The sequence below is a fragment of the Phyllobates terribilis genome, unplaced genomic scaffold, assembly GCF_046119375.1.
Source record: "Phyllobates terribilis strain yellow unplaced genomic scaffold, ASM4611937v1 Scaffold_5__5_contigs__length_657084704, whole genome shotgun sequence".
Classification (NCBI taxonomy): domain Eukaryota; kingdom Metazoa; phylum Chordata; class Amphibia; order Anura; family Dendrobatidae; genus Phyllobates; species Phyllobates terribilis.
In genome coordinates, this window is record NW_027362765.1 from 47,311,913 (window position 1) to 47,328,398 (window position 16,486).

Genomic DNA, 16,486 nt, shown 5'->3' on the forward strand with positions numbered 1-16,486 from the left:
GGAGAACTGGGGGGAGGGGAGCACTATCTCCGGGAATGGATGGGTTAATGTCCCCTGTATACATGAGCACATCCAGCATTATATTACTGTACATATACACATGGCAGAACTGGGGGAAGGGGGCACTATCTCCGGGAATGGAGGGGTTAATGCCCCCTGTATACATGAACACATCCAGCGTTATATTACTGTACATATACACATGGCAGAACTGGGGGAAGAGGGCACTATCTCCGGGAATGGAGGGGTTAATGTCCCCTGTATACATGAGCACATCCAGCGTTATATTACTGTACATATACACATGGCAGAACTGGGGGGAGGGGGCACTATCTCCAGGAATGGAGGGGTTAATGCCCCCTGTATACACGAGCACATCCAGCGTTATATTACTGTACATATACACATGGCAGAACTGGGGGAAGGGGGCACTATCTCCAGGAATGGAGGGGTTAATGTCCCCTGTATACATGAGCACATCCAGCGTTATATTACTGTACATATACACATGGCAGAACTGGGGGGAGGGGGCACTATCTCCAGGAATGGAGGGGTTAATGCCCCCTGTATACACGAGCACATCCAGCGTTATATTACTGTACATATACACATGGCAGAACTGGGGGAAGGGGGCACTATCTCCAGGAATGGAGGGGTTAATGCCCCCTGTATACACGAGCACATCCAGCGTTATATTACTGTACATATACACATGGCAGAACTGGGGGAAGGGGGCACTATCTCCGGGAATGGAGGGGTTAATGTCCCCTGTATACATGAGCACATCCAGCGTTATATTACTGTACATATACACATGGCAGAACTGGGGGGAGGGGGGCACTATCTCCGGGAATGGAGGGGTTAATGCCCCCTGTATACATGAGCACATCCATCGTTATATTACTGTACATATACACATGGCAGAACTGGGGGAGGGGGCACTATCTCCAGGAATGGAGGGGTTAATGTCCCCTGTATACATGAGCACATCCAGCGTTATATTACTGTACATATACACATGGCAGAACTGGGGGAAGGGGGCACTATCTCCGGGAATGGAGGGGTTAATGTCCCCTGTATACATGAGCACATCCAGCGTTATATTACTGTACATATACACATGGCAGAACTGGGGGGAGGGGGCACTATCTCCAGGAATGGAGGGGTTAATGCCCCCTGTATACACGAGCACATCCAGCGTTATATTACTGTACATATACACATGGCAGAACTGGGGGAAGGGGGCACTATCTCCAGGAATGGAGGGGTTAATGTCCCCTGTATACATGAGCACATCCAGCGTTATATTACTGTACATATACACATGGCAGAACTGGGGGAAGGGGGGCACTATCTCCAGGAATGGAGGGGTTAATGTCCCCTGTATACATGATCACATCCAGCGTTATATTACTGTACATATACACATGGCAGAACTGGGGGAGGGGGGCACTATCTCCGGGAATGGAGGGGTTAATGTCCCCTGTATACATGAGCACATCCAGTGTTATATTACTGTACATATACACATGGCATTACTGGGGGAGGGGGGCACTATCTCCGGGAATGGAGGGGTTAATGTCCCCTGTATACATGAGCACATCCAGCGTTATATTACTGCACATACACACATGGCAGAACTGGGGGAAGGGGGGGCACTATCTCCGGGAATGGAGGGGTTAATGCCCCCTGTATACATGAGCACATCCAGTGTTATATTACTGTACATATACACATGGCAGAACTGGGGGAAGGGGACACTATCTCCGGGAATGGAGGGGTTAATGTCCCCTGTATACATGAGCACATCCAGCGTTATATTACTGCACATATACACATGGTAGAACTGGGCACTATCTCCGGGAATGGAGGGGTTAATGCCCCCTGTATACATGAGCATATCCAGCGTTATATTACTGTACATATACACGTGGCAGAACTGGGGGAAGGGGGGCACTATCTCCGGGAATGGAGGGGTTAATGTCCCCTGTATACATGAGCACATCCAGCGTTATATTACTGTACATATACACATGGTAGAACTGGGCACTATCTCCGGGAATGGAGGGGTTAATGTCCCCTGTATACATGAGCACATCCAGCGTTATATTACTGTACATATACACATGGCAGAACTGGGGGAGGGGGGCACTATCTCCGGGAATGGAGGGGTTAATGTCCCCTGTATACATGAGCACATCCAGCGTTATATTACTGTACATATACACATGGTAGAACTGGGCACTATCTCCGGGAATGGAGGGGTTAATGTCCCCTGTATACATGATCACATCCAGCGTTATATTACTGTACATATACACATGGCAGAACTGGGGGGAGGGGGCACTATCTCCGGGAATGGAGGGGTTAATGCCCCCTGTATACATGAGCACATCCAGCGTTATATTACTGTACATATACACATGGCAGAACTGGGGGGAGGGGGGCACTATCTCCGGGAATGGAGGGGTTAATGCCCCCTGTATACATGAGCACATCCAGCGTTATATTACTGTACATATACACATGGGAGAACTGGGGGGAGGGGAGCACTATCTCCGGGAATGGATGGGTTAATGTCCCCTGTATACATGAGCACATCCAGCATTATATTACTGTACATATACACATGGCAGAACTGGGGGAAGGGGGCACTATCTCCGGGAATGGAGGGGTTAATGCCCCCTGTATACATGAACACATCCAGCGTTATATTACTGTACATATACACATGGCAGAACTGGGGGAAGAGGGCACTATCTCCGGGAATGGAGGGGTTAATGTCCCCTGTATACATGAGCACATCCAGCGTTATATTACTGTACATATACACATGGCAGAACTGGGGGGAGGGGGCACTATCTCCAGGAATGGAGGGGTTAATGTCCCCTGTATACATGAGCACATCCAGCGTTATATTACTGTACATATACACATGGCAGAACTGGGGGGAGGGGGCACTATCTCCAGGAATGGAGGGGTTAATGCCCCCTGTATACACGAGCACATCCAGCGTTATATTACTGTACATATACACATGGTAGAACTGGGGGAAGGGGGCACTATCTCCAGGAATGGAGGGGTTAATGCCCCCTGTATACACGAGCACATCCAGCGTTATATTACTGTACATATACACATGGCAGAACTGGGGGAAGGGGGCACTATCTCCGGGAATGGAGGGGTTAATGTCCCCTGTATACATGAGCACATCCAGCGTTATATTACTGTACATATACACATGGCAGAACTGGGGGGAGGGGGGCACTATCTCCGGGAATGGAGGGGTTAATGCCCCCTGTATACATGAGCACATCCATCGTTATATTACTGTACATATACACATGGCAGAACTGGGGGAGGGGGCACTATCTCCAGGAATGGAGGGGTTAATGTCTCCTGTATACATGAGCACATCCAGCGTTATATTACTGTACATATACACATGGCAGAACTGGGGGAAGGGGGCACTATCTCCGGGAATGGAGGGGTTAATGTCCCCTGTATACATGAGCACATCCAGCGTTATATTACTGTACATATACACATGGCAGAACTGGGGGGAGGGGGCACTATCTCCAGGAATGGAGGGGTTAATGCCCCCTGTATACACGAGCACATCCAGCGTTATATTACTGTACATATACACATGGCAGAACTGGGGGAAGGGGGCACTATCTCCAGGAATGGAGGGGTTAATGTCCCCTGTATACATGAGCACATCCAGCGTTATATTACTGTACATATACACATGGCAGAACTGGGGGAAGGGGGGCACTATCTCCAGGAATGGAGGGGTTAATGTCCCCTGTATACATGAGCACATCCAGCGTTATATTACTGTACATATACACATGGCAGAACTGGGGGAAGGGGGCACTATCTCCGGGAATGGAGGGGTTAATGTCCCCTGTATACATGAGCACATCCAGCGTTATATTACTGTACATATACACATGGCAGAACTGGGGGAAGGGGGCACTATCTCCAGGAATGGAGGGGTTAATGTCCCCTGTATACATGAGCACATCCAGCGTTATATTACTGTACATATACACATGGCAGAACTGGGGGAAGGGGGCACTATCTCCAGGAATGGAGGGGTTAATGTCCCCTGTATACATGAGCACATCCAGCGTTATATTACTGTACATATACACATGGCAGAACTGGGGGGAGGGGGGCACTATCTCCGGGAATGGAGGGGTTAATGCCCCCTGTATACATGAGCACATCCATCGTTATATTACTGTACATATACACATGGCAGAACTGGGGGAGGGGGCACTATCTCCAGGAATGGAGGGGTTAATGTCTCCTGTATACATGAGCACATCCAGCGTTATATTACTGTACATATACACATGGCAGAACTGGGGGAAGGGGGCACTATCTCCGGGAATGGAGGGGTTAATGTCCCCTGTATACATGAGCACATCCAGCGTTATATTACTGTACATATACACATGGCAGAACTGGGGGGAGGGGGCACTATCTCCAGGAATGGAGGGGTTAATGCCCCCTGTATACACGAGCACATCCAGCGTTATATTACTGTACATATACACATGGCAGAACTGGGGGAAGGGGGCACTATCTCCAGGAATGGAGGGGTTAATGTCCCCTGTATACATGAGCACATCCAGCGTTATATTACTGTACATATACACATGGCAGAACTGGGGGAAGGGGGGCACTATCTCCAGGAATGGAGGGGTTAATGTCCCCTGTATACATGAGCACATCCAGCGTTATATTACTGTACATATACACATGGCAGAACTGGGGGAAGGGGGCACTATCTCCGGGAATGGAGGGGTTAATGTCCCCTGTATACATGAGCACATCCAGCGTTATATTACTGTACATATACACATGGCAGAACTGGGGGAAGGGGGCACTATCTCCGGGAATGGAGGGGTTAATGTCCCCTGTATACATGAGCACATCCAGCGTTATATTACTGTACATATACACATGGCAGAACTGGGGGAAGGGGGCACTATCTCCGGGAATGGAGGGGTTAATGTCCCCTGTATACATGAGCACATCCAGCGTTATATTACTGTACATATACACATGGCAGAACTGGGGGGAGGGGGGCACTATCTCCGGGAATGGAGGGGTTAATGCCCCCTGTATACATGAGCACATCCATCGTTATATTACTGTACATATACACATGGCAGAACTGGGGGAGGGGGCACTATCTCCAGGAATGGAGGGGTTAATGTCTCCTGTATACATGAGCACATCCAGCGTTATATTACTGTACATATACACATGGCAGAACTGGGGGGAGGGGGGCACTATCTCCGGGAATGGAGGGGTTAATGCCCCCTGTATACATGAGCACATCCATCGTTATATTACTGTACATATACACATGGCAGAACTGGGGGGAGGGGGGCACTATCTCCGGGAATGGAGGGGTTAATGCCCCCTGTATACATGAGCACATCCATCGTTATATTACTGTACATATACACATGGCAGAACTGGGGGAGGGGGCACTATCTCCGGGAATGGAGGGGTTAATGCCCCCTGTATACATGAGCACATCCAGCGTTATATTACTGTACATATACACCTGGCAGAACTGGGGGGAGGGGGGCACTATCTCCGGGAATGGAGGGGTTAATGCCCCCTGTATACATGAGCACATCCATCGTTATATTACTGTACATATACACATGGCAGAACTGGGGGAAGGGGACACTATCTCCGGGAATGGAGGGGTTAATGCCCCCTGTATACATGAGCACATCCAGCATTATATTACTGCACATATACACATGGCAGAACTGGGGGGAGGGGGGCACTATCTCCGGGAATGGAGGGGTTAATGCCCCCTGTATACATGAGCACATCCAGCGTTATATTACTGTACATATACACATGGCAGAACTGGGGGGAGGGGGGCACTATCTCCGGGAATGGAGGGGTTAATGCCCCCTGTATACATGAGCACATCCAGCGTTATATTACTGTACATATACACATGGCAGAACTGGGGGGAGGGGGGCACTATCTCCGGGAATGGAGGGGTTAATGCCCCTGTATACATGAGCACATCCATCGTTATATTACTGTACATATACACATGGCAGAACTGGGGGAAGGGGGCACTATCTCCGGGAATGGAGGGGTTAATGTCCCCTGTATACATGAGCACATCCAGCGTTATATTACTGTACATATAGAGATGGCAGAACTGGGGGGAGGGGGCACTATCTCCAGGAATGGAGGGGTTAATGCCCCCTGTATACATGAGCACATCCATCGTTATATTACTGTACATATACACATGGCAGAACTGGGGGAAGGGGGCACTATCTCCGGGAATGGAGGGGTTAATGCCCCCTGTATACATGAGCACATCCAGCGTTATATTACTGTACATATACACATGGCAGAACTGGGGGAGGGGGACACTATCTCCGGGAATGGAGGGGTTAATGCCCCCTGTATACATGAGCACATCCAGCGTTATATTACTGTACATATAGAGATGGCAGAACTGGGGGGAGGGGGCACTATCTCCAGGAATGGAGGGGTTAATGCCCCCTGTATACATGAGCACATCCAGCGTTATATTACTGTACATATACAGATGGCAGAACTGGGGGGAGGGGGCACTATCTCCAGGAATGGAGGGGTTAATGCCCCCTGTATACATGAGCACATCCAGCGTTATATTACTGTACATATACACATGGTAGAACTGGGGGAGGGGGCACTATCTCCAGGAATGGAGGGGTTAATGTCCCCTGTATACATGAGCACATCCAGCATTATATTACTGTACATATACACATGGCAGAACTGGGGGGAGGGGGCACTATCTCCGGGAATGGAGGGGTTAATGTCCCCTGCGCCCAGTAATGGGGTCTCCACATACCTCCACCTGCAGAGCCGCCACCACATATATGGCTGTTCTGTGCGCACAGGACCTGTGATGAGGTCACAGGAGGGGAGGAGTCAGGGGTCACATGATCAGGGGCCTCAGTGGATGCAGGACTCTGCTGTGCTGGTTGTCATGGTGCTGGATGAGGGGAAGGTTATGTGTGGGGTCAGGAGGGGTTTACAGTGTGGATGTAGTAGAGCCGCGTGTGTACGAGGTGTACGGAGCAGAGCCGTGTGTGTACGAGGTGTACGGAGCGGAGCCGCGTGTGTAAGAGGTGTACGGAGCGGAGCCGCGTGTGTACGAGGTGTACGGAGCGGAGCCGCGTGTGTACGAGGTGTACGGAGCGGAGCCGCGCGTGTACGAGGTGTACGGAGCGGAGCCGCGTGTGTACGAGGTGTACGGAGCGGAGCCGCGCGTGTACGAGGTGTACGGAGCGGAGCCGCGTGTGTAGGAGGTGTACGGAGAGGAGCCGCGCGTGTACGAGGCGTACGGAGCAGAGCCGCGTGTGTACGAGGCGTACGGAGCAGAGCCGCGTGTGTACGAGGTGTACGGAGCAGAGCCGCGTGTGTACGAGGTGTACGGAGCAGAGCCGCGTGTGTACGAGGTGTACGGAGCGGAGCCGTGTGTACGAGGTGTACGGAGCGGAGCCGCGCGTGTACGAGGCGTACGGAGCAGAGCCGCGTGTGTACGAGGTGTACGGAGCAGAGCCGCGTGTGTACGAGGTGTACGGAGCGGAGCCGCGTGTGTACGAGGTGTACGGAGCAGAGCCGCGCATGTACGAGGCGTGCGGAGCGGAGCCGCGCGTGTACGAGGCGTGCGGAGCGGAGCCGCGCGTGTACGAGGCGTGCGGAGCGGAGCCACGCGTGTACGAGGCGTGCGGAGCGGAGCCGCGCGTGTACGAGGCGTATGGAGCGGAGCCGTGTGTGCAGAGCACAGCTATGTATGTATGTATGTGTGTGTAATACCTCGTATTCCAGTCATGATATATACAAATTACAGATGTGTGTGTTAGGACCCATTTAGAGGTGCTGAGAATTTCACACATTCAAATGCTCACGACCCAATATGAATGATAGTTTGTATTGTGAGAAAATAAATTAATTCACACATCAGATTTTTGTTATTCTTGTACACAAATAGCAGACCAATTTTCATCAGTGTGCTGGATTTGAATTTTACCCCCTTTTGGCTCATATGTTATAATTTTTTTTGTGTGCAAAAATTAATTAATGAATATTTCTCCAGCTTTTCCCAGCAACCAGTCAGTGAAGAGCAGACAGCACTCGGATGCAGCTCGGATGGCCTCGGTGTGCTGCCGTCTTTCCCATATACTACTGGACATTATAGGTTTTGCATTTTCTTGATCGTAAACAATGCCTGAGCTGAGGTGGTCTCACATTTGAAGACCTTTTTATAAATTGTCACCATTTCAGCACGAAATTTCCTGAAGTCTATACACCTGAAAAGTACATTTTTATTGAAAAATTCCTCTTCAGGGAGACTTAAATTCCGACAATAATATGGAAGAAACTAGTGCATGCTATGATTTTTTTTCCACATGCAGATTCGGTCAGTGGAATTTCAGGAAGGTGAATTTCCATTGGTTAAGAGATGATTTTACTTCCTTAAACTGGAACAATGTTCTTGAAAATAAAAATATACAAATTAAATGGAAACTTTTATAAGCCTCCTGAATAGATCATGTGCACAATAAATGCCCTGTGGGAATAAACAAGCGAGAAATAGGAGGAAATCACTATGGCTAAATAGTGCTCTAAGGGGCGCAGTAAATGACAAAAAAAAGTTTATGGAATTCTGGCAAATAGGTAGTGAGAAAGCATCAAATGAAGGCAGCAAAGACAGACAGAAAGACTCATTGCCAAAGAAAGAAAAAATAATCCAAAAATATTCTTCAAATATATAAAACGGTAAAAAACTCAAAAATAATATTGTTGGTCCCCTCAAAAATAGTCTGAGAGAAATGGCGGAAGGGTATGAGGGAAAGACAAATCTGCTAAATGCCTTCTTCTCTACAGTATTTACACAAAAAAAAAAGCCATGACAGATGTCATGATCAAGAAGACCGTTAATTCTCCATTAAATGTTGCCTCAAAATCACTAAAGTAGACAAATCCCCGGGCCCGGATGGAATACACCCCAAGTACTGCAGGAATTAAGTACCGTGATAGACAGACCGTTATTTTTAATATTTACAAATTCCATAACAGGGTCTGTATCGCAGGACCGGCGCATATCAAATGTGGTGCCAATTCTAAAACACCTATCGGTATACTGGTGAGCCTCCACACATAAGAACTGAAGAGTGGACATGGATGTCTGACATTTGTGTGGTTCAGCAAGACTTTGAGGACTCCATAAAGATGGTGAGCGGCGACGACATCATCATCAGCGCAACTATCCTAATTCCTTGCCCAACCAAGGAGGAGAGGCGAGGGAGATACACAGCAGAGGCAGGGGTAGACTGTCAAAGGCCTGGGCCAATGTCATAACACCAGCCCAGCGTCCAGGACCTGATGACCAGGTATTTTTGACAAAAAGGGAAAAAAGTTTTTAAAGATGGTCAAGCAATACCTGGCTGACCAAATCAGCATATTCCCTAACTACAGCGACTTTCAACTATTGGATCTCAATAGTTGTCCCTCTATGCCTTGGAGGTGTTGTGTTTCCCTGCCACTAGCGTCTTGTCTAAGCGGGTTTTTAGTGCTACCGGGGGAGTCATAACAGACCTATCAACAGAAAGTGCTGACAGGCTCACTCTAATAACAGTGAACAAAGCATGGATTAGACCCAACTTTTCCACACCACCATATGACAGCAGCACATAAAGTGTTTTTAATATTCAATATTTGAATGAGGCCAGCCATTTGTTACCTTCTATGGTCTATAAATAACTGGATGACCCTACTTATCATTTTTTCCTGGCTTCACACTTTGTGCAAAGCCTTAATGAGTGTAGAAATACCACAAATACACTTTATTAATTTTTTCTATTATGAACTACAGTTAGTGCCTTCAAAGGAGTATGGATGACCCTGCTTGTAATTTTGGCCAGGATTTGCACTTAGTGCATATCCTTTATGAGTCTAGGAGTACCACTACATTACAATTTGAACAGAATATGTATGAGGCAGGTGTTATGTTCTGCTACCAGAGCTAAGGAAAGAGAGGAGATCTGTCCCTACGATAGAACTCAGCTTAATCCCTACGATGTAACAGGGAACCTGATCCTGCGATCAGACCTGCTAAAGTCCTAAGCTAGTCTGTACGGAGACCTATAGATGTGGGGAAGGAATCCCTACAAGTACTAAGGACTGGGAGGAATATGGGACACCTCCTAACAGAAATAGTAGCAGACAGACGAACAAACAAAATATATAGAACATAGAGGTCAGTAGACCAAGCAAACTAACAGAGCAAGACACAGAGCACAGGCTAGCTAGAAAGTAGATATACAATGAAGTCCAGCAAAGCCAGAAGGGCGGAGCAGGATTAAATAGGCCAACAAGGTCATGTGACCAGCAAAGGAAAAAAAAACTAAGAGCAAGGTTCTAACAGTACCCCCCCTTCTAAGAGGATCCTCCGGATCCCCTAGGACCAGGCTTATCAGGAAATCTCCTGTGAAACGCTCTGATAAGTCTGGACGCGGAAACATCATCCGACCTCACCCAAGAGTTATCCTCGGGACCGAAACCTTTCCAGGCCACAAGATACTGCAAACTACCTCTATACCGTCTAGAGTTAAGGATGCGAGAAATTTCATATTCCCCGTCCTCCACCACCGGAGGAACAGAGGCAGAGGCGTCACAATCCGATACAACAGCTTTTTTCAACAGAGAGACATGAAATACCGGATTAATTCTCCAGGAGGTAGGAACCTCCAACCTAACAGCAGATTGGTTGACAACCTGAAGCACCTTAAAGGGCCCTACAAACTTGGGACCCAATTTCTTTGAAGGAATCCTCAACCGCAGATTCCTAGAGGACAACCAAACCATGTCACCAACAGCGAACAAAACCTCCTGTCGTTTCCTATCAAAGTAGTCTTTAGATTTTCTGTTGGCCTCCTGAAGATTACCACGCACATCCGTCCAAACTCTCTCCAAATCACCGGAAAAATTCTCCTCCTCAGGCACGGCAGATCCCAACTTGGAGAACGACCCAAACGACGGATGTCTCCCAGAACAGCAAAAAAAAGGCGAACAACCAGCAGAAGAAGATGTATGATTGTTCAGAGCAAATTCAGCAAGTGGCAGAAACTCAGACCACCCCTCTTGATTGTCTGCCACAAAACAACGCAAGAACTGCTCAACATCCTGGTTTTTCCTTTCTGTCTGGCCATTAGATTCAGGATGATATCCGGACGAGAACGACAGATGAACTCCCAACCTGTCACAAAAGGCACGCCAAAAACGAGCCACGAACTGAGGACCCCTATCAGAAACAATGTCAGTAGGAACGCCATGAAGTCTGACAATTTCCTTGACAAAGGCCTTAGCGAGAGTTTTAGCGCAGGGCAGTTTGACGAAAGGAACCAAGTGACACATCTTGCTAAAACGGTCCACGACCACCCAGATGACAGTAAAACCCTCAGAGGGGGGAAGGTCAGTTATAAAGTCCATAGCCAAATGTGTCCAAGGAGCACTGGGAACCTCCAAAGGACAAAGCAACCCCGCAGCAGGAGTATGTGAGGACTTAGATCTAGCACATATAGTACATTGACGCACCCACTTAATGACTTCCTTCTGCCATCCAGGCCACCAAAAACTGCGACCCACCAGTCTCTTGGTCTCAGAGATTCCGGGATGACCTGCCAACCGAGATTCGTGACACTCAACAAACAAATCTCTCCTAAAGGTCCCAGGCACAAACAACCTCCCATGAGGAGTGTTAGATGGGGCATTCTCCTGTGCTTTAAGAATCTCATTTTCCAAAACGGAGTCCAAAGCAGCTATCACAACACCTTCTTGTAAAATGTTCTCCTCTTTCTCAGCACCGACTATGGGAGAAAAACTGCGAGACAAGGCATCCGCCTTAACATTCTTAGTACCAGGGATGTAAGTAACGGAGAAATTAAACCGCGAGAAAAACAGTGCCCACCTAGCCTGACGGGCATTCAGGCGCTTGGCAGCATCAAGATATATCAGATTTTTATGATCCGTAAGAACCTGAACGGGAAATTCCGCACCTTCCAAGAAGTGGCGCCAGTGTTCAAATGCGAGTTTAATAGCCAATAATTCCCGATTACCAATATCGTAATTCAGTTCAGTCTCCGAAAATTTTTTTGAAAAAAAGGCACAGGGATGTAATCCATCCCCGTTATCCTGAGACAATACTGCGCCAACCCCCACAGAGGAAGCATCAACCTCAACCAAAAACGGCCTAGTAACATCAGGCTGCATAAGGATGGGAGCAGAGGTGAACCTCTCCTTGAGATACACAAAAGCTTCAATGGCCTCAGAAGACCACTGAACCGCATCAGCACCTTTCCTGGTGAGATCAGTCAGAGGTTTGACAATACTAGAAAAATTTTTTATGAATTTTCTATAGTAATTGGCGAAACCCAAAAACCTCTGTATCGATTTCAAACCAATAGGCCTAGGCCATTCCTGCACAGCCTGAACCTTAACCGGATCCATCTCAAAACCTTTGCTGGAGATAATGTAGCCCAAAAAACTAATTCTCTGTACAGCGAACTCACATTTCTCCAGCTTAGCAAAAAGCGAATTGTCCATTAATAACTGTAATACCTCACGCACGCTCCGCCAATGAGACTCCAGATCCGGTGAATAAATCAAAATGTCATCCAAATACACAACCACATTTTTACCGATCAAAGGTCTAAGGATGTCATTAATCAGATTCTGAAAAAATGCAGGAGCATTAGTAAGACCAAAAGGCATAACCAGATTCTCAAAATGACCCACAGGAGTGTTAAAAGCAGTCTTCCATTCGTCACCCTCCTTCATGCGCAACAGATTGTATGCCCCCTTAAGGTCAATTTTAGAGAACCACTTGGCCCCCATTAACTGGTTAAACAGATCAGGAATCAATGGCAGTGGGTAAGGATTGCGTACAGTAATTTTGTTAATCTCACGAAAATCCAGACAAGGACGTAAACCGCCGTCCTTTTTTTTTACAAAAAAAAATCCAACCGCCACAGGAGACTTAGAGGGCCTAATGTGACCGGCGGCCAAACTTGTCTGTATGTATTCCTCCAAAGCCTTCCTCTCAGGAATAGTAAGGTTAAATAAACGACTTTTAGGAAGAGTCGCTCCAGGGACAAATTCAATAGAACAATCATAGTCTCTATGGGGAGGCAAAACCTGCGATTCCTTCTCAGAAAAAACTCTCCAAAAATCCTGAATAGGAACAGGCAATTCTCCCCTATCCAAAGCTGCAATACGCCCATTACAACACTTGTCATAACATTTATGGCTCCAGGATTTAATTTCACTGGTAGACCAATCCAGTACAGGATTGTGAAATTTTAACCAGGGCAATCCCAATATTACTGGAGAAGGCAAGTTATTCAACACTACCAAATCCAATTTCTCATGGTGAACACCATTAATAGTGAGAGGAAATTCACAGACCTTGAGAGTAATATTCTTCAAAGGGGAACCATCCACAGAAACCACAGCAATGGGGGATGATAAAGGTTCAGGTTTTAAATTGAGTCTTTCCACGAATCCCCCATCAATAACATTCAGAGTAGACCCACAATCGACAAACACCCGAAATTCCATTAATTTTTCCTGAGCAATCGTGGAAGCAGCTAAAAGTACACCCTTGGAATTTAAACAGGCAATACGGGCATGACTGACCATTTTTTTTTCTTTCTTCATACGAAGCTCACAGCCTTTAATCAAATGACCAGATTTTCCGCAATAGAAACACAAGCCTTCAAAAAATCGACGGTCTTTTTCTTGAGAGCGAGGTGCCACCGATCCAATCTCCATCGGTTCACCACTGTTAGTACACACATTCTCATAACCAGAAACTGACATAGCAGAGGATTTTCTCATTAACCCTTGCACGCAGTCTTCTATCCACCCGTATAGCTAATTGCATAGCCTGTTGCAAATCTTCAGGTGTAGGATAAGCAATTAGCAGGTCTTTAACCCTTTCACTGAGCCCAGCAAGAAATAGACTTTTCAGAGCAGAATCGTTCCACCCTGTTTGAGTAGACCAACGACGGAAATGAGTACAATATTTTTCCACATTACCTGATCCTTGTTTTAAACGTCTCAACTCAGTCTCAGCTGATGCGACACGGTCAGGATCATCATATAATAGTCCCAAAGCAGAAAAAAAACTATCCACTGATCTGAAGCATGTATCACTAGGTTGCAAAGAAAAGGCCCACTCCTGAGGCTCTTTGCGCAAAAGTGACATTATGAACCCTACGCGCTGGGATTCATCCCCAGAGGACTTAGGTCTCAAACGAAAATACAATAAGCAAGCATTTTTGAATGAAAAAAATTCTCGGTGTTCACCAAAAAATAAATCCGGCAAACATACCTTAGGCTCCAAGAAATGTGCTCCAGGACAGTTACTCACGTGCTGACGGAGCTCGGCCACCTCCAGAGAGAGTCCCTGCAGGCGATGAACCAAATCCTGAACCGACACCATGATAGAACAGAAAAATCTTTCCTTAGAGAATTTGCTGGCTGGACTTACATTTATGTTCTGCTACCAGAGCTAAGGAAAGAGAGGAGATCTGTCCCTACGATAGAACTCAGCTTAATCCCTACGATGTAACAGGGAACCTGATCCTGCGATCAGACCTGCTAAAGTCCTAAGCTAGTCTGTACGGAGACCTATAGATGTGGGGAAGGAATCCCTACAAGTACTAAGGACTGGGAGGAATATGGGACACCTCCTAACAGAAATAGTAGCAGACAGACGAACAAACAAAATATATAGAACATAGAGGTCAGTAGACCAAGCAAACTAACAGAGCAAGACACAGAGCACAGGCTAGCTAGAAAGTAGATATACAATGAAGTCCAGCAAAGCCAGAAGGGCGGAGCAGGATTAAATAGGCCAACAAGGTCATGTGACCAGCAAAGGAAAAAAAAAACTAAGAGCAAGGTTCTAACAGCAGGGCTGTGGAGTTGGTAAGCCAAACCTCCGACTGCTCAATTTCCATGCCTCCGACTCTCTCATACATGGCTCATGTTTAAGTTTAAGTGATAAATTTACTGTAGTAAAATGGTAACATCAGGCTTTTAATCATTATTATGATACAATAATCAAGCCACTTAGATAGCTCATAAATATATTTTATGTTCTAAGAGGAAAAACAAACTAAAACATCAAGCATACAGAGACAACATATACTGGACTATTGATTTATGCACAGTTTATTGAAATTTTAGATATACTTTAAGAAGTACTTTCCTTATTCCTGCTTTCCTGTTCACTCCAGCAGTTCTGAGATGAGTGCAGGCATTCCTTCCCTGTGTGTTTGTTTGTTTTTTCCTCTTATCTGTAGAAGAGGAGCTTCACTACTTATCATGTACATAAACTGCAGCACAGATTCCTCTCAGCTAAAAGTCTAGACCCTAAGATCAGGAATAGGAAAGACATTTATAGGACATTTCATAACTTTCCCAAATTCTTATGAAATAAATATTCCCCACAAACTGAATTGAACTATTATACCCAATTTATTATATATATTTTAGGAGTCGGTCCATTTTATACCGACTCTGACTCCACCAAAATGGACAACGACACCGACTCCATAGCCCTGGTATGAAGCCCTCCTTTATGTCTAATACAGGATGTATCTGAGTCAATAATTTTGCACTTCTTGCTTCCTTCATAAATTACATTGAAATTTCCAATTTTTTAATAAAAAATTCAATTTTGGTTTACTTAAATTATAATTTTTTAAAGTTTGCCTTATTTACAAGTCATTATACAGGAAAAAATGTTTCATTACATTTTTTTTCCTGTAAACTCCAATTTCTTGTCGATTTTGAATGTTTTATTGTCACTGCTTAAAGTTGAGTAAAAGTGTGACACCATTGTTCTCAGCAACGATCTGGGAGTCTCAGGTGCTTCCAGGGGTCTTCCTCATGCTGTTCAACTTCCATTCAGCACTTTTTCCATCCGTTTCAACATTTTCACTGCAACCCAGACCTCCTTGTAGGGTCTGTCAAAAAAATGCTTGGATTTCCCATTGACTCCCATTATACTCGTTACTCAAAACGAGCACCAGAGCATTAGAAGTTGCTCGATTCGAGTAACGAGCATTTTAGTGCTCACTCATCTCTATTAATGACCTTGTAGAGGACATACAGAGTAGAATGTGAGTATTTGCAGATTATACTAAACTGCAAGATAATCAACACAGAGGAGGATACATTAATATCACAGATGGATTTATGTAAGCCAGAGGCTCGGGCTCAGAAATAGCAAGTGATGCTTAATATAGATAAATGTAAGGTCAAGCACTCGGGCAGAGGAAATGAAATGTGCACATATGTGCTAACTGGTAAAAGACTGGGTAAAACTGTAAAAGACTTGGGCAGATGGGTGGATGGTAAA